At 43.8% G+C, this 26,170-nt stretch overlaps 1 protein-coding gene across 1 annotated transcript in view; it reads left to right on the forward strand.

Moving 5' to 3' along the window:
- Positions 1 to 719: 719 nt before the first annotated feature.
- The window catches only part of LOC119660382 (glucose dehydrogenase [FAD, quinone]), a 46,886-nt gene continuing 21,435 nt past the window's right edge, over positions 720 to 26,170 (forward strand). Inside the window, exons 1-2 of the mRNA XM_038068906.1 lie at positions 720 to 1,003; positions 1,066 to 1,114. The gene's annotated coding sequence lies outside the window, so the exon portion shown is untranslated. The remainder of the gene's footprint in view (positions 1,004 to 1,065; positions 1,115 to 26,170) is intronic.

Here is a 26,170-nt window from a genome sequence, read left to right on the forward strand (position 1 = left end):
AAATTACACCCCCGTATTACAGGTATGGAGAAAGTTACCCGTTGAAATTACAAAAATAATCTAATTTTATCGGAGTCTCAATTCCGAACCCCTGGGGAACAATTCCCCCACCCCCCGTCCGTCCTATCGACCGACCTTCACATTGTTGGTGAACACACTATTACCTAGAGCCATAGTAAAAGAAATCTGACTCTTCCCTGTGGGTAGCTCCTAATGCATATTGTTTTCAGATACCCCTTGGTTTTCCCTTTTTGGTAGTCCTGTTGTGTTCTGCGAATTATATAAAGGAGCACTTCACATCTGCGAGCCGCTTGGGTCACGCTGCTCCCAGGGCAGAGGTGAGGCAGCATCTGACGATTTGCCTCTGCCCTGGTAAGAAACCGCAAAGCCGTCATCGCCTAATTTTTTGTAAAGTTTGGGTGCTAAGTCCTAAACGAGGAATCCATGGACCAAAAAAGAGGGAGTAAGTTGCTTCCCATTTGGACCGGCCCGGCATTAAGTTGATGCGGGCTTAGGGCCCCAAAATTCTCAAAAGAAAAACGTTTAAGATTTCACTCAGTAACTTATGCAGCAAACAGAAAATTGAGCCAGTAAATTCCGAATTGTTTCCCTTTTCGAAAAATGGTTCAACAGTATTAGCACTTCTGCATACGAGTATATACCGATTAACAGAGATTTATCTGTTATCATAGCGGTGAGCCTCCTCCACATGTTCAGTGATATTAGCGCCATTGCAGAGATTGGGATACGCAAGCTGGGTTGGCAATCTTCTGATTGCTTATTGTGAATCTCATGTAGTTTTTCGCGATCTTTTCGTGAGTAAACGCGGTTGTGAGTTCTACTGGGTTTACTTCACTTTTGATTTTCAAAAGTGTAGATTTTTTTAAATTGATGTACATTTGTGATGAAAGTACAAGTGTAAAAACTCGCGAGTTTAGTGTGAATACAGTGAATATATCTGGGAAATACTATAAAAACACCAGTAACTAATAGTCTGGATGGACTCTTACATAGTTAGATACTTATACGTTGTTCGTCGACTTTTAATCGATTTTAAAATTCAGGATTTCTTGGTCATTAAGAACTCCAAGGAAGTCTTCTAAATCTAAGTTTGGTGAGTTTTTCTTATTTCACTGCTACAAGTCTTTTTCGACGCGAGTTTTGTTGCCATAAACAAAATTACCTCAAGAGAAGGAGGCGTTATTTAAAGAATTTTTTTGAATTAGTATTTCTGCAATAATGGCCATGCATATATAAATAAGACAAGTGCATATGTACAACTTAAGCGCGTCTGGATGTATGCTCGATCCTCTAAAGACTCTAAAACTCAACGGGTTCTCCAACAAATCTAAGGGATTCGGGTTGACGGACAAGGAGATAAAAGACAAAACTCCGTTGTTTAACGTTTTTTCTGTAAAACAGAACCTTATTAAAATCGATTCAATTTCTGTCTGTCTGTCTTTTTTTCCGGAGGTGGAAATCTTCCAAAGACAGTGTTGCACATGTTCCAACGTGTAGGATTTTTACCCCCTAAAACTATCCCCCAGCTCTCATCTTCCCCGCGGAACCACCCCAAGTATTTCGTCACGGGGTGGACTAGCCTCTCCCTTCGCGCATCGATTGCATTCGCAACAGCCCCTTCCTCGCCTCCTAGACTTAACGGTCAGCTTAAGAGCTTCGTTTGGGCTGCCGTCGAGGGCGGACGTTGTTTTTCAGCGTACCGCAAATCTTCAGTATTTCTTGCATCGTTACTGGAGGTATTACAGCTACATCTAAAGATCTGTCTGAAGACTGAAACCGTTTGTGCTCTTCTGAGGGAACAAACCCTGAACGATTTTCAGTGGGAGATTGGGTCAGAGTTGCTTGAAGTAGTCCCTCTTGCTTTGCTGTATAGGCAGCTTCAGGTTTTTTTCGGGCTTCCTTGTATGCTGGCTGAATCACCCCCTGGTGAATCCTACGCATTGCTCTCTGAGCCTCTCATTTGGTCCGTTAACACGCTGACCGAAGATCAGACATTTTACTATTCCACCCGCAGTTGGGCCTTCTACTGGGGAAAGTATAACGTCTTGGCATAGATGAGTCACATGCCTTCGCGATACAGTCCGTGATATAGAAGGCTCTTTCTGAGGGTGTACCTGGTATAGTGTCCTGGTCCAACCACACATCTATGAATGTTTCGTCGTCGCAGACTAACTTGAGGTTCTCCTCATTCTTGGATGAGCAGATTTTCAACCGCTTGACTTGCTCTGCATGTCAAAGACTACTGCCTGGTGATCACTGCGGGTGTACTATTCAATGATGTTCCAGGACATACCGCAAGCTAGTGAAGGACTAACAAAGGTCAGATACGTAACCGAACTAGACTCCCCTTTCCGGTAAGTATCAATCTCGCCGTCGTTAACCAATATGATATCTAACTGCGAGAAAGCCTCCAAGAAATTCCTGTCCTTTTGCATCCAAAACCAATCCGTCCAGCATTTCCTCGAATTAAGCCAACGTCGGGCTTGGAGGAGCATAGCAGCTGAGCTGTAGATGTACTATATATGCCGCTTATTTTTACCCATATGAACTCACTTGCGGACTGTGGTCCCCGCATGCCGACAAGGCCGCCACACCTATTGGTATTGTTGGGGTTTCTATAGAGTTCGCTTATTTTTTTATGAAATCTCGTGGGATCGCCTCCCATTCTCCTTTAATGGTTTCTTCTAACTTTAATGGTTTCTTCTAACTTCTGTACGTTCGCTGGAGTGGCATTTATATCCTAATTTTTTAAAAAATTTATCCCATGAATGCTCGGCTAGATTAAGTCCCGAGCTTCGTGGCGTCACTAGTAGATTGACCTCCTCCAGATACCGGCGTACAATAGCAGCCATGTGCGATTTTATGTTATCATCCATGAAAACAAGCTCTCATATGGTGGTTGCAAGGGCTTCCGGGAAGCATCCACGCCAACCAAGACTTGCGTGCAGACGTGCAGGACCTTGGGGGAGGGGTTATCCTTCGTCGAAGAATGACGGGATGGCGGGGTGATTTTAGCTTGTCCACGGTGTCCCGGAGCAAGCACAAAACCCCAGTGGTGGAAAGGGCTGACCTAGCACGGGGTCACTAGAGGGTCTCAAGTTCTCCCCGTATACAAGCTTGGCGGAGCTGGCGACAAACACTTCATGATGGGCTGTATGGAGGCCAAGTAGAACCTAAAGGCAGGACTTGCGACCACGAAGAGTTATCGTGTCCCATGAGAGCGGCCGTCAGCGTCCTAGGTAGCTTTTAAGCATCCCATTGGATTGCGCGTGGTACGCAGTCGTCGGATGGCGTTTGAAGCCTGCGAGTTTGCCTGACTCCGAGAACAAGGCAGACTTGAACTGTCTTCCCTGGTCAGTGGTCGGCTGGAACTCCAAAGCGTGGATTCCATTCCCAACAAAGGGCGTCAGTGCAAAATTGTGCGAAAATGTCGGCCAAAAGTGTTGCCTCATGCCACCACCTAAACCTGTCGATGATTGTGAGGGAAAACTTGAAACCATGCGAGTCTCGCAAGGGGCTAATGACATCAATGTGGAGCGTGTGAAAACGCTTGGTAGAGCGAAGGAATGCGCCTACTTCTTTCTGTATGTGCTTAATGACTTTACACTTCTAGCACGCGATGCATTGTTTGGTCTAGGAGTTAACATCCTTATTCATTGAGGATGTCTGGATAGCTGAGTGGTTAGAGCGCAAGGCTGTCGTACGGAAGGTCGCGGTTCAAATCTCACTGGTGGCAGTGGAATTTGTATCGTGATTTGACGTCGGATACCAGTCGACTCAGCTGTGAATGAGTCCCTGAGTCAAATCAGGATAATAATCTCGGGCGAGCGCAATGCTCCTAGTGTACCGTTACGGTCTTGAATGAAGTGCTCTAACACACTTCAAGGCCCTGATCCAACATGGATTGTTGCGCCAATGATTATTATTATTCATTGAGGACCAGAAATATTTACTAGTGACCAGCCGATTCGTTGTCCGAATTCCGATCGTGTACTGCAGCGGAAAGTGGCCGGAATATATGGCCTAGTTTCCTTTTCAGAGGTTTCGCAGAGTATTTTGGAGGTTGAGCCGAAAAAAGGAGCTCCCGAAATTTGTATTTGAGACTCTGAAGCACTGCGTCATCCTTCTGCGCCTTGGCGATTGCCGAAACATCGGCTGTGGCAGGGATTTTGGCTTCTGCAATCCCTTACAAACCGCTTGAAACTACATTGTCCTTGCCAAACACGTGTTGGATGTCTGAAGTTCAGGTGCCGAAGTTGGGGAGGGGACGTTTTCTCGGGCTTCTCCTTAAAAGCAGAGATAACATGTTACAGGTTGATTCCCACGTAAGCGGCTAATAGCTCATGATCGTAGGTGCTGCAATTCCGTTGAGCTGTATTCAATTTCTTGGAAAAGAAGTTTAATGACTGCCAGATTTGGTTCACCTTTTGGTGAAAGGCAGCACCTACCGCGATGTCTGAAGCATCGATGAATACGGCTAAGGGTGCATTTGGTTGATAAGTGTTGTGGGGCTTTGGACAAGAAGGACGTATTTTCAGTTGATGTAGTGACAATATAACGGTAATATCATTGACATGTCGCTGTCATCCAGACGCACATCGCCTCGTGTAGGCTCCAGTCTGTTGATTTCTCTCAATTTTGTGTAAGTGCACTGCGCACTGTGATTATTTTTCAGATTGTTCGGTTGGATATGTTCTGGGAACGAGACCTGTTTCACTTTTCGGAGCACATATTTTGAGTCCTCATTCCCCTGCATTTCACTTAATATCAGAAATGACCATTTTCGAAAAGTACTAATTGATCCATGACCATATTCTGTGAGAAAAATATTAATCCCCTTTCGCAAATATGTTGAGAAAAAAGTACTACCCTTTATTTTTGAATCTCCTGTAGGAATCATAGAGGGAAGGGATCATTGGTCTCTAATGCAAGGTCAAAACGCGTCAACGAACATTGTGATATCATCTATTTAATATGACTTAATTTCAAAATGATTCAAACCAAACAACCTACTGTCCATGGCAAAGTTAATTCATAAGTATTTGCTTTTCCTCTGGATGGGTTGAAATTTAAATACGTTCTTTGAAGTGACGGATATACTATGCATTTATTTGTTTAAATCTGGAGGCTATATTCGATTTCAAGAGGTTTTTCACAGTGATTACGTGGGTTATTACGTACTTTTTCTCGAAAGACGTGAATAGGCAACAAAATTAAAATTCTCAGCTTGAATCAATCGTTTTCCCAGAAAGCCATATTTAATATTTAGTCAAGAAACAGAGGGTGTGAAAGCAGATACTAAAATATCCATTTTATATTTTTCTTTGTGGTTCTAGAATTACCTCTTATTAAATGAAAGTAGAAGAACTAAAATCGAACACTCTGGCTAGATTGAATTATATTATACTGCACGACACGAAACAGTTTAGACAGACAAACAAGAATACCTCGTCGTAACCATCCTATCTCAAGGATATCTTATTGTTAATAGTTGTAATTCGCAAACAAACATGATACAGCCTTGTTACTGGACTAAATATCACAAGGACCCCTTCTACCCCTTTCTATCGCTGCTTGTTGAAGCTTGTTGAATTTCAAAATCCAACAGCTATTGTTGCTGAGCCGAGAGCCACAAACAAAATGCCACCTCAGTGACCCCGGATTTTTTTACAAGGACCTTCGCCTTCTGGCAAGAGTTCAAATTTCTCTACTCGGCTGCGTGAATTCTTGGAATTTTACCCTTCACAGTTGATTTGACAGTAGATGGCCGGATGCCAAAATCTGGTTCTGGCTCCATCATTGTGGATTCAGATTCTTGGCAAACCAATCTGTCAACTTCCTCATTACCAGCGATTTTTGTCGCAATCATTCTTCTGCTTCCAATGAAATGACGTCATTTTTCCGAGGGGTCGGACCAGTTCCATAAGTAGACTACTCAAGAGCACCCCTGCGGTCGATCCGTCTTCAATGACCGACTCGTCGGTGAAGATTATTAGGTCTGCATTCCCAACAGACTTGCGCCCATTTATCGATCATTCTTCTCTTTTAGTGATTACGACAGAGTATGTTTTTTCAAAGACAAATCTGGAAACCATATGATCGGCCGGCATCAGAGCCACCGGATGATTGTCAAGGAATTTTCAGATGGACGCATGACCCTATATTTGACCGCCTGTCCACGCTTCATTGGTACTGATTTTATATGAAGCGGTCGGCGTAATACTTATTGCTTCAGTAATACTTAGACAACCGAGTCTTTGTATCTGCGCCAACTGCTTCCTGCTGTTATTTTTTGGGTAGGGAGGTGAAATGCAGGTACGCACCACTCGATGCATGCCTACATCAAAGTGAACATTCTTGTGGATGTATGCATCTAACGAATCCCCTAAGTCTTACCTTTCGCAGTCCTACAGTATCAGAGCAATCTGCAGGATTTTTTTTTTTTATGGATGAAGGCGGAAATCTTGGAAAGACGCTGCTGTGCCAGTTTGCAGCAGTGTGTGGGATTCACACCCACTAAAACCACCCCCACTCTTCCGCCCCTCCCCACGGGACCACCGTGAAGTATTACTTCGCGGGGGAGGCTCTGGTTCGTTATACCAGCTCGTCCATATCACGTCTTCGTCGCGCCGCCTTCCGAGCTCGATCCAACTCCAGGAGTTTTGTTTGCACCACGGCTACTGCCTCATTTACCGCCATCCAGTTTTCCTCCGACTTCAACATCTCTTCCACCAGGTTGGAGGGCTCGATGTCCGCCCCTCCTTTTCTGCTGCAGAAATCTGGGACAATGGAACACAACGTGCTCCGAGTCCTCGAGTGTAGCACCGCATTCAGGACAGTTGGGAGACTCGTCCAACTCGAAGCGATACAAGTACTTCCTATAGCCACCGTGTCCCGTAAGGAACTGTGTCAGGTGGTAACTCAATTCTTCGTGCTTTCGGTTGACTCATTTCTTGATACACGGAATCAATGTATGGGTCCACCTGCCCTTGTCGGAGTTATCCCATCGTTGTTGCCACTTGCCACACAACTCTCTCCTGATGGCTTTTCGGAAATCCGCATTCACCTCGGCTGGATTTGCCCTCCGTTTTTCGTAGAGCCAGTGTGCCTCGCTCGCTAGAAGATCTATAGGGATCATTCCTGCGATAACACACACTGCCTCCGTCGACGCCGTCCTAAATGCGCTGCACACCCTTAGCGCAATTGGCCGGTATGCCGAACATATCTTCTTCCGGTTGACAGCGTGGTTCAACGCTCCCGCCCAGACAGGGGCCGCGTATAGCAGGATCGACCTCACCACTCCCGCGATGAGTAGCCTGCGACGATACTTCGGCCCTCCCACGTTAGGCATCATCCTTGCAAGGGATGAGCTGGCATTTGCTGCCTTCTCTCGCGCATAATCCAAGTGTCCCTTGAAACTCAGCTTGGCATCGATCATCACCCGCAGGTATTTGACAACCGATTTTGAGACGACCTCATGATTACCAACCTGGATGGTAACCGTGTTGTTCTTCCTACGGTTGGTAATGAGGACCGCCTCTGTCTTTTCGTTCGCCAGGTCCAGCTTGGCCATTCGTAACCATGACTTGATGGTATGAATGGCTTCATTTGCATAAAGCTCCACGTCCTCGGGATGCTTTGCAATTGCAATTACCGCCAAGTCATCCGCAAAACCAATCAGTGTTGTCTCCTCCGGCACGCGAAGACCAAGCACTCCGTCGTACATTATGTTCCACAGCAGCGGTCCCAATACAGAACCTTGAGGCACACCTGCTGTCACAATGTACTCCTTCGGCCCGTCGTCCGTCCCGTACCAGAGAAGTCTGTCCGAAAAGTAACTCTCGATGAGCCGAGCCAAGTAGCTAGGAACACCCAGTTTGGCCAAAGTGCCCTTAATCCAGTCCCAATTGGCTGAGTTAAAAGCATTTTTGACGTCCAGCGTCACCAGAGCACAGCATTTGCCCATGGCTATTGCATTTTGAGCCAATTCTACGACTTTTGCTACTGCATTGACCGTAGAACGGGCTCGCCGAAACCCATATTGCCGCTCTGAAAGACCACCCGCAAGCTCGATGAACGGGGGCAGCCTGTTGTATATCACCCTCTCCAACATCTTCCCCATGGTGTCTAAGAGACAAATAGGGCGATATGAAGAGGGCACGCCGGGTGGTTTTCAGGGTTTCGGTAGCAACACCAGCTTCTGCCTCTTCCACTGGGCGGGAAACACTCCTTCCGCTATGCACGATTCGAATGTGCTTGCGAACCACCTTGGTCTGGCCTTGACCGCCACCTTCAGAGCCCTGTTCGGAATTCCGCCCAATCCCGGAGCCTTGCTGTCCCCAATACGTCTGCAGATTTCCCAAAGTTCCCCTTCGGTAACATCAGGGATCGAGAAGACGTCCTGCTGAGCTGCCAGTTGGGGTTCTCTTTCGTCCTGCTCCTGCTGCGGGAAAAGAGTTGTAATTATTTGCAACAAGAGCCGTGGGCATGTCACCTGAGGTCATTTTCGCCCGCGGATCTCCTTCATTACAACTTGGTAGGCTGTACCCCACGGATTCGTATTAGCCTCCATGCAGAGCTTCTGGTAGCATTCCCGCTTGCTTCTCCGAATGACCTTTTTAAGGTTGCTTCGCAGATCCCTGTATTCCTCCTCACGCTCCTGGTGCTCCGGCCTTCCCCTTGTCCTGTGGGAAAGTCTCCTTGCTCGGAGACAAGAGGATCTCAAGGCAGCGATCTCCGTGTTCCACCAGTAGTTTGGCCTCTTGCCGTGGTGCAAACGTCGTCGTGGCATCGTAGCGTCGCATGCTTCGGTTACACGCTGAGACAGCTGGGTGACCCTTTCCACCGCTGTTCCATCCGGATCATGGGCTCCCTCCAATGCGACCAGGAATGTCTCCTCGTCGAAAGCTCCGATAGACCAGCCAACCGCCTTAGCCTTTCCACCTCCAGAGCGTCGTTGACTGCTTCCCCGGTTCCCACTGCGGAGGAGGATGGCCTGGTGGTCACTGTGGGTGTAGTGCTCACTCACTTGCCAAGCCATCTCCCTCACCAGTGAAATGCTAACAAATGTCAGGTCAACGATCGAACCCGACCCTCCAACGTTGGCCAGCACGATGTCCAGCTCCGCCCAACAGAATTTGACCTCTGGTGTTCGTCGATCGGCTTCCCCACTCCAGGGCCCACGCGTTGAAATCATCCGCAATGATTTTAGGGCTGCGGTCTCTAGCGTCCAACACCAGACTCTCTAACATCTCCTCATATTGTGCTAAGGTTGCACTAGGAGGAGCGTAGCAGCTATAAATATGGACACCGTTGACCTTCGTCCTTATAAAACCGGCTGCCGGGGGGGGGGGGGCATGACTTCCTGAATGGCCTGTCTTCCGCACGCCCAGATTGCGGCGTTGCCAGACGCATCCACCGCCCAAGCCGCACCGCCGTAGTTTCTGTACGGCTCGCAAATAACCGCGACATCGACATTCGACTCTCGAATGGTTTGCGAGAGCAGGTCCTGAGCTGCCTCACAGTGATTGAGATTGATTTGTATCAATCTCATTTGCCTGTGCGGTTCAGCTTCCTCCTATATACCGAACATCTGCTGCTTCCCGCAATATGCCGGCCGTCCACGCCCTCATTCCCACTACATAACATACACCGTGGATCTCCGGTGCAATCTTTGATGAGGTGGCCCTCTTTCCCACACTTCAACTCGTCGACCTATCATGCTGGCTAATGCATGCCGCCGCAGAATGGCCGAAATCGAGGCATCTGAAGCATCTCTTTAGAGATATTTGCTCCCTGAGTCTGCACACGACCCAACCTACTCTTACCTTGCCCGCGGTAATTAACTTAATAGCTGATTCCGCCGGCAAACTAATAATAGCGGTCTGTGTGCCACCATATGCCTTCTTCATCCTTTTTATGGCACTCTGGTCTATATCGCCAAGGTTGAACTGCTGCTTTAGCCCAGCACAGATGTCCTCCCGTGAGGTGACTTCATCTAGGTCCTTGCATTCAACCACTATCTCCTGTTTCCGAGCTCTTACCTCAGCTTCCTCTCCAAGTACACTTTCCACCTTCCCTCGGAAGTTATCGGCCGACTTGTCGGCGGATTTACCTAACTCCAGCATCAGATCCCCTCTCTGTGTTCGCCTGATACGGCTCACACTATCCCCAAATCCTTCAATTTCGGGTGTGACTTCACCTTTCGGAGGATGTCGGCATAGGACATATTTCCCTTCTTGGAAATAATTATTATTTCCGGGCGGAGCTTCTTTTTGTCCTTTTTCCTCTTGTTGCTCACCTTAGTCCATTGTTCGGGTCTCCGGGCGTTGGTTTCTTTCACTTTTGTAGGTGTTGTGGCTGTAATCGTGAGATTACCGACTTTCGCGGGTACTCTCGCCGGCTCCGCCTTCTTTGGTGAAGAGGCTTTTTTCTTCTTCGGGACTTGCTGTGGTCCAAGAGGCTGGCTGGTACCGTCTCTGGCCCGTTTTCCTGTCTTCCCGCCTGCTTTATCACGGGGAGGCGTCACCTGCGTTTCCCTTGTGACCTTGCCAACTGACGCTTGGGAATTCTTTTCTTCGAGTGGCTTGATATAAGACAATTTAATGCCTCTTATCAAGGCTCGAATATTTTGGTGGATATTCCGCCTCTCCTTGATGAACTCGCACAGTTCATTTATTCGTTCCCCGAGTGTAACGAACGCCATTCCGGTATGTTCCCGTTTGCTTTCGCGCCTTGCGCCACAAGGAATGATCTCGATTAAGGGACTATTCGTATTTCTTTTAGAGTACCGCGACGAATCTCGACTACCCACAAGAACTATTGTTCTCGGTGGTGATCTCCCAAGCTTCGAACTCCTCCTAAAAGGATCCGGTGTGGACCTAATTTCCACTCCACCATTATCTCTTGTAGCATTAGATGCCACAGTAGCCAAGTTTCCCACTACTGAGGCACTGCGGTCGTTGGATATCGACGGCCGACAGCCCGCTTGCTCACTCCCAAAAACCGCCGGCACTGGGTTTCCGAAGCCCTGCACCGTAAAAAAACTACTTTTCTCCTCTTCCATATTTGGTTTAATTTCTGGGTGTCCTTCCCATAGCCAATCTGCAGGATTTCTGATATTGTTCCTGGATATGGTGCTTCCACGTTAGCTTGGAGTTGAGATGTATTCCTAAATACTTAACTGTTTGTACCAGCTAGATTTTCGCCCTTGCTAACGTGGGTAGGGCGTAGCTGCTCCACCTAACCTTTCTAGTGATCATAATTAGTCCGGGCTTCCTCACGTTTACCGTGAGTCCGTTACGGAGGCACCATTAAATTACTAACTTGGTTATATGTTTCTGGAAGATTCGTTCTTTTGGGAAGTGTTTCCTGGCATGTAAACTCAAGATAATTACCATTCACACACATGTAAACTGTGTGCTTACCTTGAATAGACATTTTAACATTGCGTAGATACTGCGTTTTGAAGTTCAAAGCAAATTGCTCAAAGCATGTCTGTCTTTAAGTTTTTATAGAACGGCTGACATAAAAACACAGAAATTTGAAAATTTCTGCGTATTTGCTTGCAGACCAATTCATAATGAAAACTGTCCTTGTATATACTAACATTCCAGTCTATGACTTCTAATTATTCAACCATGTTTTTAATGGTAATTCGACTTAATATACAGAATTAATTATCAGAACGCGACTGAAAAACGAGGGGCTATTTATAGCTACGTGCATTGTAGCATCTTCGAAGATTGTCCCAAGGTTCGGTTAGAGCAAAGAAAAGCATAAAGTTGGGAAGACCTAGAAATATCTGGATGCCTTCTATAATTATGTTAGTGCTTTACATGCTCCTAAACAACTTGAAAAGCGAAAGTTAGATGTTTTAGACATAAAAGATTGTTTTTTGTAAAAACTCCTTCGTGCTTTTCCATGCGAATTGAAAGAATTCAACTAATTTTCTTTTAGATATTAGACTGTTTACTCTGAAATGTAATAAATTGTAAGCCTGGGAAGCTGGGCATGCACCTAAAGGTTTAGGTTATTCGGGTAGCAAAGAATGATAAGGGTATCTGGAAATGTTTTCCGGCCCTAAAGAATTTCCAATCAGCCATTTCCAAAATAAAATGACTAAATAAATAAAGTAAAAGGAAACAATCCTGTTAGAAGAAAGCAAATAAATGAATAGAGAAAAGCATAAAATACCTCATCCAGAGCTCTGTGTGATCACATTTTTTCCAATAATTGCCCCCAAGTGCTACTAAAACAAAGGATTGAAACGTAAACACGTTAATCGAAAAACAAAAAAAAAACCCAACTTAAAAACCGATTTTCCACCTAAATTTCAATATAGATTATTGTAACGGTACTTTAAACTTAAAAAACATGCAAATTTGCCAAAATTTGTCTCATTATGTTAGCTTTCATGTAAAAATTATAGTGTCAATTATGGAAAATTTAGGAATATTACGCATTCAATGGGAGAAAAAGGTGATCTTAATATGAAGCAAATTCAAGCCCAAGTATTTGATGGCCGGTTTGGAAGTGATGATACGATTCCCAATTCTCTTGCGGAGCTTAGTGATGAGGACCGCTTCCGTCTTTCTCTTCGCGAGTAACAGTCCAGCACTTTCTAATCAAGCTTTAACAGCACTGATTGCTCCGCTTGAGAACAATTCAGCATCTTCGAGATGCTTTATAACCACAACCAGTGCTACATCGTCGGCGTAACCCACCATCGTTTCCTCCTCCGAGACCAGAAGGTAAAGTACATCATTATGCATCACCTTCCACAATAGTGGACCCAGTGTAGAGCCCTGTGGGACCCCCGCAAAGGGAACGTACTCCGTGGGTCCATCATCTCTATTATACCAAAGCGTCAGCTCTTGCAAATAGCTATCGACAAGAGTAGCGAGGTAGGTGGGAACATCAACCATCAATCCCCAAACTTTCGTATAAGGTTCCAACGAGCCGAGTAGAATGTATTTTTCACGTCCAGGGTCACAATCACGAAATATCCGCTGATACCACCCTTTCTGTGAAATGCATTCTCGGCCAAGCAAGCAACTATTTTAATAGCATCAATGGTTTATCTGGCTTCACGGAACTCATACGGCCGATCTGAAAGGCCACCTTGACTCTCGACGATCGGGAGTAATCTAGAGCTAGAGCCAGCTACTGCCACTGCTATGGTGTAGGACATGCAGGCTACATTTGATGGCAAGCTTGAGGGCTTTATTCGGTACACCGTCTAGACCCGGGGCTTTGCCGTTGTCTATACTACTGCAGATCTCTAACAGCTCGTCCCTGGTGACTGATGGAATCAGCGTCACATTCAGGGTTCATTGGAAAGTATCGGCTGAGCTTAACAGCTGTATACGAATATACTGCTTATTTTCGCCCACGCAAAGCCACTAGCCACCGCACGCTCATATCGCCGCTCCACCAAAAGAATCTGTGAATCTGTACGGTTCACTAATGATAGCAACCTCCATTCAATCTGTGGAACCCTGCAATGATTGAGGTTTATTTGTATTAAACGCGTTTTTGCACTGCAGTTAACGCCTTCCTAAATTCCGGGCATTTACCACTTTCGGCAATATGCCGGCTATCTCATCCTCCTTTCCCTCCCATAAAATGCAATTGGGGTCCCTATTGGACTCCTTGGCAATATGTTCTTTTTTCCCACATCTTCGACATCGATCGACCCGATCAATGTTCCTAGTGCATGCCTTTGCGAAGGTATGTGGCATCTGTGAGGTATCTCTTTAGAGAAATATGTTCCCTTAGTCGGAAAATAACTCATTCAGTCCGAACCTTCCCCACGGTCAGCAACTTCTGCACGGCCTCTACTGACAGTCGCATTGTGGCCTTTTGAGTACTGCAATAAGCTTTTCTTAAGCTAGATTCTTCCTCGAGTTCTTCCCACTTGAATTGTTGTTTCAAGGCAGTGCAGATCTGTTCTCTGGATGTTACCTCATCGAGATCCTTGCACTCTATATAGATCTCATGTTTTTGGGAACGTACCCCGACATTCTCTCCAAGTAAGTTTATAAGTCAAACATGAAATCCCCTTTCTAAGTCCTCCGGAATCTGCTCACATTTCCGCCTAGGTCTCTTAGGTCAGAGTCAGATTTCACTTTTTTTCAGTATCTACGCATACAACGGATTTCCATTGCTGGAGATTACAATTGCCTCTGGGCGAATTCGTACTTTTGGTTTCTTGTTCCTTTTTTGTTTACGACCTTGTTTTATCCACCGTTTTCAGTTTCCTTCGGTTTCGCTTCTCTAGCAGGGTTCCCTCTTTGGGCACATGTTTTCTCGCTTCTGAACTTTTAATTGCATTTGTTGGACTGGTCAAGACGCCTTTTTTCTTTTTCGACGCCTGCTGATTTCCTAAAGCTGTCTGTCTGTCTGTCATACGCACTTTTCTCGGAATCGGCAGTACCGATTGACGTGAAATTTCGTGAGAAGGTGGGAACTGTAAACGCCTAGATGCAGTGAATTACATCCTTCCATGTTGAGATTAAGAGAGATATTCATACATGCAAAAAGGAGGTGTAAGATTGTTTTTTACCGAATATAGTCAAGTTGGATATCAAATGAAAGATGTCGATTAGTGTTTTTCAATGTTTTGACATTTGTAAGAAAAGCGGGGAGTGCGGGGGACGAAAGTGATGATTTCTTTAACAGAAACTACCCTACCCTACCTCAGAAACTACCCAACCAAAAAATCTGAAAGAAAAATCATGAAGCTGCCTCTATAGGTGTTCAGTCCTTAAAATATTCTCCATATCGATATCTACCCAAATTAAGTTAATAATAGTTTAATACTATTGAAATAATAAAACTTGTTGTTTCTTTTTCGTTGGTGTGGGTATTTATTCTTGCAAATACCGATATTTTGGGAACCACTTGTTCCCTTCATCAGTGCAAACATCAGTGCAAACTTGTTTGCACTGATGAAGGGAACAAGTGGTTCCCGAAATATCGGTATTTGCAAGAATAAATACCCACACCAACGAAAAAGAAACAACAAGTTTTATTATTTCAATTAATTAATCGTTGGAAACACCGCATAATTTCACTCTGGTTTAATACTATATTTTTGGGGAAATTGACTAGACCTTAAGTTTATCCAAGAGCTATAAAAATTTGCAGTAATATAGATTATAGTATGAAGCACGATATGCCCAAATTTGAAAAAATCATACTAGTTTAAAGTTGTCTTAACCATCAATATCACACTAAAATGAGTAGTCTGACATTCTAAATGGATCTATACACTACGGGCTACGCAAAAATGAGGTAGTTCTGCACTCAATTATACTCACTCAAGAACACACAACACCTTTCATATCTGAAGTGCCGAGCTTCCGGTTTCCCGACATCTTTTGATGTTGCTATTTTTCTATTTGATTTTCAAAAAGATTGCTTCAGTTTCATTATCATCATATTTAATGCTGTGCAAACGGTAAGCCTATAGCAGTGGGACAGCAGGAAGACTAACACATGACAACCGGGATTCGAACCCGGGGAAACGAATTCGAGAGTCTGACGTTCACCCAACTCAAACATTGTAGCTTCCAAATTAGACGAACTGCAAGAAATAATTCTATGATCAGACTGTCAATCCAAGTGGTTATAGGTTTCGATCGTTTCCTTGTATACATACATATGTTCGTCTTTTATTACCCCAGGGCTAGTTAAATCATTATTTCCATTGCACATAATGACACGTTCCTTGGCTATAACCATTGCTAGACCCTCAATTAGCTTATCGTCATTGACCATTGTTTCCTTCCTCGTCACGTGGAGACCAAGCAGTCCATCGTCCACCATGTTTGATTAAAGCGAAACTCCTGCTTCCGGTCCATTATTCGCCAGCTCTAAATAAGACAACTCCAGTTGGCCAAATAAAACTAATTCTTGACAATAACCATAGTGTCATAGTTAGTTCACTTTTTTGAAGGTTTGGTAAGTTTTGTTTTGGCCAAGAGACATTTACTTCGCCCTTTCTGATTCAAAATTTATACTGAACCAAGAAGATCCTAGCGGCTATGTTCAAATTTTATTCCTATATATATATATATATATATATGGCCCTGCCTCTGCTCTAAAACGCGGCTATCATAGAAAACGTTCTGATAAATCGGTACCTTAATTGTTCCTTTTGTTTATTGAAAAAAATAGTAAACGTGAGGAAGTTCTGTATTTTTTCAAAATAAGAGGAAGTGTATATAAATTAGCAATAAAATTTTGAAGAACTTTTCAAGGATTGAATGTTTTCGTTTCATTAAAACTTTCAAACTTAACCGAGAATTGGCAATTCAGTACTTTTTCGCTCATACGAGTATCTGTCTAAAAAAGAACATTCACTAGAATTCTTTTCACCTAATGTATCTGTATACATATTTATATCTTTGTTTATTTAGCTATTTTTACTATGCAGATTCTATTTGGTGGTAGTTCACTGGAATTCGTACAAATTGAAAATTAGCAGTTTTGAATTACAAATACATACATGGAAAAGATCGCGTCGTCAATAATAAAGCAAATTAGCACATTTTGCATAGAGAAGTTACGCATTCTCACCTTGAACCTAATCATTCTTTTGATCATTTATTTACGTAATTATCAACTTCTAGGATATATAAAACGAATGAACTAAAATAAACGCAAAGCTTCGAAGATACGTCATGGAGGTCGTATAAAATACATATTTTTTGGTTTTTTTCACATTTGAACAAACATTCGAGTTCTACGAATTTACGAATAGATTTCTGCAGGTAAATGTAGGAAGCAAGTGCTAATGTTTCATTTGAAAAGATGTGACCCTCAGCCCCGCAATCATCTCCATTGAAGACCATTAATCCTGATTGATGCCTCATTTCATTGAAGTCCTCTTTGCGGAATTTTTACAGTCTAGTTATGTATGTATGAAGCAGTGAATCTAAAGAAACCATCAATAAATAATGAAATTGAAAAAGCCTCCTCTTGGGCCATGACTTATCAATAATACCAGATCTAAACTGGCAAGAATCTATAATATTAAAAGTCCTTCTGAACGTCAAGGTTATTTTTACTTTAGATACAATCTTAAAAGGAATGTATCAATACGTACCAATACCAAGAGCATGTGGGCTGGAAAAACGCACCTTTATACCAAACCGATTAAGCAGATTAAATTTCCGGCCAATATCGCAGGGAGGCGTTTCTCAATAGTATGGACATGATTTGTTAGATGCCTAATTTTTGACAAAACCTGGCGCACAAGAAATCATAAAGAAACAAATTCTTGACAAACTTAAGCAGTATAACTGAAGGAGTCAAAAATATAACAAGAGAACCAAATGTCCTTAAAATCATAACATGGAAAGCAAATGGATTGCAAAAGAACCTGCAAAAGTTGGAAGTATTTCTTAACACTAAGAAGATAGTCAAACGCCTTATCTTAGAACAACTATTTAAAAAATTTATGAAAATCTCCTCAATATACTGTCCGCCCGGATCCGGTGTTAAAAAAAAAGATTTTGCTCGACCCTTCCAGTTCATCGGAAATTTCTTAACTTTAGGATGTGATTTTAACGCAAAAAATGAATTCTGGGGATCTAGGTTAACAACATCCAGAGGCAGAGCATTACTTGAAGCAGGAAAAGCACAAAAATGCAATTTTCACTCCATCGGTAAGCCTACATACTGGCCCACTTCTTCTTTTTCTTCAGCCTTTGTCCCGTTCACAAGCGGGGTCGGCTCGTCGTGATCGGCTTCGCCATTTGGCTCTATCGAATGCCTGATCTGGGTGCAATCTCGAGGCTTTCAAATCCCCATCCAGCGTATCAAGCCACCGTCGCTTAGGTCTGCCTTTTGGTCGTTTACCATCAACTTCGATGTTCAGACCAATCTTGGCAAGTGAATTCTCGTTTGCACGAATTGCGTGACCATACCATCGAAGACGCTTCTCTCGCAACTTTTCCACAATCGGTGCAACCCCATAACGATCGCGGATATCCTCATTTCGGATGTGATCTAAATGTGTGACGCCACTAGTCCAACGTAGCATCTTCATCTCCATTACCGCAAGACGCCGTTCATTGTCTTTTATGGTCGGCCAACACTCAGAACCATAGAGAGCGACTGGACGGACGACATTGCGGTAAATTTTAGATTTGAGACGTTCGTTGATACGTCGATCACAAAGGACACCAGGCTGCGTTAATGCGTGAAGCAATTTCATAACGCAGCTCTGCATTGGCTGATAGCGTTGACCCGAGGTTTTTAAATCGCTCAGTTCTGGGCAGATCACTGCCGCTGACACTGATTGTGCCTGTTTCATGGGGATCGGTCGTCAAAAATTCAGTTTTGTTTAAATTCAATTCAATTCAATTCAATTCAATTCAATCTGGGACCGTGTTGCATGAGGCGATCATTCCGTTTTTGAACAAGTTGCTCGAGATCATTTTTGGTATCAGATGCTAGGAAAAAATCATCTGCATAAAGCAGTGTGTAGGGTGCTGGACGTTGGATATCCCGTGTGACGGTGTCCATAACAAGAACAAAAAGGAGTGGTGAGAGGGCGCTTCCTTGATGAACTCAAACAGAGACACGAAGCGGTTTTGATACACCCGCCATACTTCGAACTTTACTTTTCGCATCGTGGTAGAGCAATTGAACCCAGCGCACGAGTTCTTCTGGCACGAAGTGTTGTCGTAGAGTATACCAAATGAGTTCGTGTGGTACACGGTCAAACGCTTTCTCTAGATCCAAAAAGGCAATGTAAAGAGGGCGATGCTTCTCACGGTGTTTTTCCATGAGTAACCGTGCAGCGTGTATTGCGTCAGTAGTTCCGCAGTTCTTGACAAATCCGGCTTGATTCACGGTTATTTCAACGATTTCGCGAATACGGTTGTCAAGAATGCCTTCAAAAATCTTCATGGTATGGGAAAGTAACCGGATCGGACGGTAATTTGAACATTCTGCTGGACTACCTTTCTTTTTCCATATTTGAACAGTGGTACTTTCTTGCCAGTCAGATGGTGTTCTTCCTTCCTGAATAACCCGGTTAAAGAATTCACTGAGCCACAGTGTAGGGTTCCAGCTCTTCGCTTTCCAGAGCTCAGATGCGATGTCGTCAGGTCCTGTTGCTTTCTCCGATTTCATTCGTTTTATTGCCTCCTCGACTTCAGTTGCGCTGACTGGTGGAACTGCTCCAAATGTCGGCAATGATTGTGGAAGTGGAGGATGAGCAAATTCTTCAGTTGAAATCTTGCCGAAATATTCTCGCCATCTATCCGTTGCGGCTCGACGGTTGGTAAGCAAAGTACCGTTCTTGTCATTAACACAACAGAAGTGTTCGATATCCTGTGTGCGTTCACCACGGCTTTTAGCAAGTCGATACAGATCTCTCTCGCCATTTCGAGTGTCCAGTTTATCGTAAAGATTTTTGAAATGGTTCGCTCGGGTGACAGCGACCGCTTTCTTTGCTTCCCGATTGGCATTCTTATAAATTTGCCAATTGGCAGGCGTTTTATCGTCGAAAAATTTGTGGTAGAGGCGTTTCTTTTCACGGACCTTCATTTCAACATCATCATTCCAAAGCCAAGTATCTCGGTTGATGTACCGCTTACCCTGCTTGGTGACCCCGAGGGTTGCAGAGGCCGCTTTGTGGATCGTGTCTTTCATTTGGCTCCATGAGACCGTTTCTTCTTTCTTCTCACCAAATCGCCACCATTTAATGCGCGGCGGGCCAGTACGTTCCTCACGCTGTTTTATCGGTGGCTTAATTCGCAGGACGGCAATCAACGGCCGATGTTGAGGTGCGATGGTCTCATAGGAAACGACTTTGCAATCAGTGACAGTGGTAAAATGTTGGCGTCTTATGAGAATATAGTCGATTTGCGTTTCATTGTTTCCACTATAAAATGTGCGAAGATGAGACAATCGTTTGATGAACCATGTATTCATAAGTACAAGGTCATGGGTGTCCGCAAAATCGATTATACGCTCGCCACCTTCATTGCACGCTCCGAACCCCTTTCCCCCATGGCACCTGTTACCGTCTGTCTTTTCACCCACATGACCATTAAGGTCACCGGCAATGATTATGTAATCGTCAGCAGGCACGTGACAAGTCTTTTCATCGAGAAGTTGCCAGAAGGCATCTTTCTCGGCATCAGGTCGACCTGTCTGTGGTGCATAAGCGGTGAAGAAGTGAATAGTGCGATCAGCTGATATAATGGTGAGCTTCATTAGCCGATCATCAAATCGTTCGACTTCTTTAATGGCATCACGGAAACCCTCTGAGATGGCAATGCCAACACCATATTGAATGTGTGGGTTACCAAAATAGAGAAGTTTGTAGCCATTTTTACCGCGTTCGCGTTCAGTGTCGCAGCTTTGGGCACCAGACCATCGGGTTCTTGCAGAGCGCAGATGTCAATGCACCTTTTCCGAAGGGCTCTTGCGAGTTCCTCGGTCTTTCCAGTTAGGGTACCAATATTTAGCGTGCAGACACGTATTTGTTTTGTTCGTTGTGTGCGGACTAACTTGCTTACGTCCTGACGCCGTCCATGCGTCAAGAACCCTTGCCCATTTCTCGACAGGACCGGGGCCCGTCCTGCCGCGCCTAGTTTTTCTTCGAGGCTTGTGACTCAATCCGATCATCATGTTTGTAACGACATTCATCAATACCAAGAGAATGTGGGTTGGATGTTATTGACTTATGTAACAGTAAGAGATTTTCGGTCAACATCGTCGGGAGGCGTTTCTAAATAGTGTAGATATGATATGTTAGGTGCCTTATTTTTTGACAAAACCTAAGCTTTATGGCAGCCTACACTGTTTCAATTGGATTCCTATCTGGTGACTGTGCAGGCGACTTCATCACTTTCGTGTGGGTTGCTTCGGGTTGTTAAAAGAGTGCATACGCTCTGATCTGCGCCAAACCATTGACGAATAGACTTCCGTGAACATTTTTGATGAATTCCCTTCATACGTGCTGCATGCAGGTTGGAAGTAAGCAGATGCAGGGTGCTGAATAGATAGATCAATTATATCTACAAACCGAATATACTCGTATGTGGGATTAAATCAGAAGAACTAATAGAAATTTATCTGCGTCCTAACAATTCGCGACCGAAGTTTCGAATCCAAGGTCAGTGAATCGTATTTCTCTCCGTTTGTTACTTCATCAAACTCCATTCTTACGAAAGCCAGCCAATATCCAGAAGAAGAAGAAAACAGGAGCATCTGCGCCTGCTGGCTTGAATTCATAATTATGTAAATGGTCATTATCAATACTACTCCACGTGGAAAGTATCGAGGAGAAAAATAGTAGTTCTATCACTCCAAATTCACTACATTTCCATGCCCACTATGAACACAGTCACCTATCTCTGAACGTCTACAAGGTACCTGAGATTTTAAAAGAACTTCACATTCGTATACCTAATCCAGGACTCAAATTATTGCAACTTTTCAAAAATTAAGCTTCTCAAATAAAAAATCTCCAACCTAGAAAATGAAGAAGAGAATTTAAGGGTAACGGTAAGGTAATCCCATGTGGTTGATCCGAGAAATCAACTTTTTCTAACCATCAATTGTATCCAAAAGTAGTATAGAACATTTCGGTAAAATAATTTTTCGATATTTCGAGTCATTCGGAAATTACAATGTTAAAAGTGTCATATGTCGCAAATTTACTGCCCCGAACGACGTTCGAATTACATATTTTGCCAAGGCTTTACATGTGTTTTTTTTAAGAAGGTTTTGGACCAGGTATATCAGACTAATCGATTATGGTTCTTCTTAAATGGTACGACAGACAGAATTTGACTCCAGGATAGACTTCCATCTCGATCCTTCGACCGCATCCTCCAGTTAGAAAATTTCAGCAGCTTTTTACTGGCCTCGCCCAATGAGTCCTCCCACCGTTTGCGTGACTTTCCAATTGAGCGGCGTCTTTCGAGTATGCCTTTGAATACCTTGATGATTTTTTGCCCATAATTATTCGTTGATGAACTTCGTCCTTTTCATTACCATCCTTCGCATTGTTTACTCTTAGGTACACGAAGTCCACGTTTTCAAAATTAAAGTCGCCATTGTCAGGATTTGTCATATTGGCGTCTGTCATCTTGACAATGTCATGAATTTTGTTTTCTTTTCATCAATTTCTAGGCCGACTTCTTGCGATGCTTCATTTAGTTGCAACAATACTTCCTTGTCGTCTGAAATTGAATGTGCCATGATGTTTATGTCGTCAGTGAATCCCACTTGTAATGTTAGGAGTGGAAATAGGAGATCAGGTCGATCATCCTGAGTGACCGATAACGACCTAGAGGGCAGAGCTATCCCAAAAATCTAAACAAATTGGCTAAATTGACCGTGAAGGTCCGCCACAAAGATTGAAGCTCCATCAAAGTGCTCGGTCGACACGTTCTTGCACGCCTCTGTGCTAGCCAGGCTCGGGAATGTGGAGGGGTCCTTTACGGTCAATTTAGCCAATTTGTTTAGATTTTTGGGATAGCTTTGCCCTATAGGTCGTTATCGGCCACTCAGGATGATCGACCTGATCTCCTATAACCTCTCTTAACATTACAAATGGCGCCCAACGTGGGGCCCAACATTTCCTGGATTCAGGCCTAATTTCTTATTTGCAGATTCTGAATCAAGTGGAAGATAGCCTATTCCGGCTCACAACTTCGTTTGGTGGTGTCGGATAGAGAATCAATAGATTCTCAATATTGTTCCCGGCTAGGCTCCACGTACACTTGCCTTCAGATTTCTAGTTTTAGGTTTTACGCCTTTTTCCCCGGAAGCAAGTGTTCCTAAGCCTCAATTTCCTTTCTTAAAGTATTTCATCCATCTTTCTTGATATCGTCGGGCTTACCTACGATTTTTCCTTAGTTATCCTTACAGAGAATCGTCTGCGGCCAAGTTTTAATATACTTGTCATTGTCGTATTTTCACTGGTTTTTTCTGCACGTCCGGTCTGCTATTTGCCTAAGCTCGTCATACGTTTCGTGCTTTCCCCTTGCGGGTTGTTCTATGTATTTACGGTAAGCTTCGTTCTTTTTGTTGGTTGCATCACAACGTTACTCGTCAAACCAATCATTACGGGTGCGTTTGATTTGGAAACTACGGTTCTTCAACGTCGAGCTCGGCTAACGATGTACTTTTGAAGTAGTTGTCTAAAACTAGAATATTTGTGATTTATTTTAAAGAGGGCGTGAAAAGACACCAAAATTTCTAAAAATTTACCTTTTAATATTTTTTTATAATCCCAACCGTAATATACAGGGTGCGGCAGCATAACTTCCTTTTTTAAAATGCGCGCCAATCAGTTAGTTGATGTCATAGCGGAGCGCTAGTGGTCTCGTTCAAGAGGGGATACTGTAAAGTTTTGTCCCGACACGGTTCAGTCGCCATCATGCGTTGGAATAGTAAGGAGCGTGCCTTTGCCGTTGAGGTTTACTTTTCAAGCGGATGTTCGGTTATTGCAACACAGCGTGCATTTCGGAATCGCTTTAATTTAGCCCCGTTGGCTCCCGTCCCAGACCGCAAATCAATTGTTACATGGGTCACTACATTCAGAAAAACTGCAAGCGTGACAAAAGGAAGAACTGGAGTCCCTCGGCCCGTTAGATTACCTGAGAACATTGAAGCAGTGAGAGCGTCAATGTTGCGATCGCCACGGCGTTCTGCGCGCAAACACGCATCTGCTCTTGGACTATCCGATCGTTCTGTGAGAAGAATTCTTCATGATGATCTTCATTTTCATCCCTATAAGATGGCGATAGTGCAGGAACTTTCAGAACGTGACTTCAATTCTGGGATGAACGCGTGTGAGCTTCTTCTTGATGTCGTTCCCGAGGGTGCTATTGTTTTTTTTTAGCGACGAAGCCCATTTTCATTTGTGTGGGTCGGTTAACAAACAAAACATGCGTTACTGGGCTTACACCAACCCTCGAGAATTGTATCAAAAGCCTTTGCATTCACCCAAAGTCACGGTGCGGTGTGCAATTTCCTCAGCTGGAATTATTGGTCCCTGGTTTTTTGAGGAAAATGAGGTTATAGTGACAGTGAATTCGGACCGGTATGTAAACATGCTACAGAATTTTTTTTTCCCACGGATAGAAAATTTGGATTTAGGGGACACTTGGTTCTAACAAGACGGTGCAACAGCACACACTTCAAGAGCATCGATGGCTGTTTTGAGAGAACACTTTCCAGAGCGCCTTATCTCAATTAGAGGCGATTTGGAATGGCTGGCACGCTCACCCGATCTGTCTCCTTGTGATTTTTTTCTATGGGGTTTTTTGAAATCCCGTGTTTATGTGAACCGTCCAAGAAACCTACAAGATTTGAAGACCAACATCCAAGAAGAAATTGCCAACATAGCACCTGCTATGCTAACAAGAGTCATGACAAACGCCAGAAATCGGTTTACGCAATGTATGGAGAACACCTAACAGATTTGATCTTCAAAACAATGTAAATAAAAATATAAAAAATAAAACTTCTTCACAGGTCAGACCAGTACTATAGCGTCAACGCTGCACTGGAAGTTGAGTCAAAGCTATTTATTATAGCTGCTCGCCCGTGATCCCGTGTTTACCACCGCACCTGACTAGAACTATAGCGCCCCGCACTGCACTAACCCTCAAATCGGGATTATCCAGTTGCGGTTAAAGTCCTATAACATTCTCAGAAAAGCGAAAAAAACGTCCTTCACATGGAATGATCACCTTAAGGGGTGAACTCCACCTGTAACTTTGAAAAAATACGATTTTTTATTGTCAAGTCGATCAGAATAAAATTGACTGAGATATGATCGTTGATAAAAAAGATTCCGTTCCGCAAGCGATATGAAATTGAAACTTTATATGCGTTTTTCTCAAATTACTTATTTGAAGCCGGCGACCAAAATTACTCGAAAATTATTGAACCGATGTTGTGCTGCAGTCGTAATTGCCAAAAAAAACGCCGATCTAAATACATCAACCAAATGCTTCATGATTTCTGCAAGATATCAACAACGCAATTTTAGTCCGATATATACCGAACATTTTGCTAACTCCCTCGCAATCCTCGGAAAACCTAATGCAGATCGAGTGCATTGCAGGACACTTCTGAACTAATATATTCTCCCCATTGCTGTTTTCCTTTCAGAATCAAAATCACCTATTTGACCTCAAAGGTAAGCTTATAAGGGAAATGATTTACAATCGCAATTTGCAGAATTTGTAGTCGTTGCAAATACCCAACAGCATCTTGTCAAATTGGATTTTTTTGAAGCTGCATGTCTTTTCAGGAAAGTTGCCTACAGAGGACCATCATATAATTTAGAAGCCATTAATTATCTGTCCGTTCGCCTGCCAGTCTATTAGCCTATCTGATGTCGACAGGGTTCATCAGTAGAAGCTGCAATTCATTTGGAACTGAGGGGTAACATCAATGCCATTGCAGGATCCTAAAAGAGTCTGGAGTCCTGCGACGAATCTTGATCACTGAAGGGCAAGGCTGCACTGCTATCCTTTTTTCCATAGAAATATCGAAACTGGACTCCTTGAAAAGCTGCGAACCGCATTCCCCCCTTCCCCTTTTCGACTCCTTGCCCTTAGTCCTGGTCATTGTAGTAGCTAGACATCAACGGCCGGGAATCCGCTTTTCGGCCCACAAAAGCTTCCGATATCAATATTTGGCACCTGTGCGGTTTTATCAAGTATTCTTTTCTTTTTCACCACATTTCGTTCACCGGGGTACTTGCCTGAGAGAATCTTCAACAGTAGATTCACTGGCTCCCCCTTTTCAAGATTTCTACAAGGTGTCGATATCATTTATCAAAACTTAGAATTGTCACCGCATTTACAATAGATTTTAATGGAAAGAAAGCTGCTTTTTCTTTGGTGTATATAATTTTCCTTATCAGATCAAGGAACACTATGCTGATCGGCGGTTTTGCTGGAGGAGAGGTCATGCAAGCTTCAGGTTTAGGGCATCGAGTTTTCAATCATGGGGAAAATTGGTTGGCAAGTTTCCAAAACAGGGCCTTCAGGCAAATCAGTAAACAATGAGCCATAAATGAATCCTAGTGGAAGTTCCAAATGCGTCAAACTCAAGAGAGAGACGTGAGTTTTCGGAGATGAAGTGTGAGAGAACG

The sequence above is a fragment of the Hermetia illucens genome, chromosome 6, assembly GCF_905115235.1.
Source record: "Hermetia illucens chromosome 6, iHerIll2.2.curated.20191125, whole genome shotgun sequence".
In the NCBI taxonomy this organism is placed as follows: domain Eukaryota; kingdom Metazoa; phylum Arthropoda; class Insecta; order Diptera; family Stratiomyidae; genus Hermetia; species Hermetia illucens.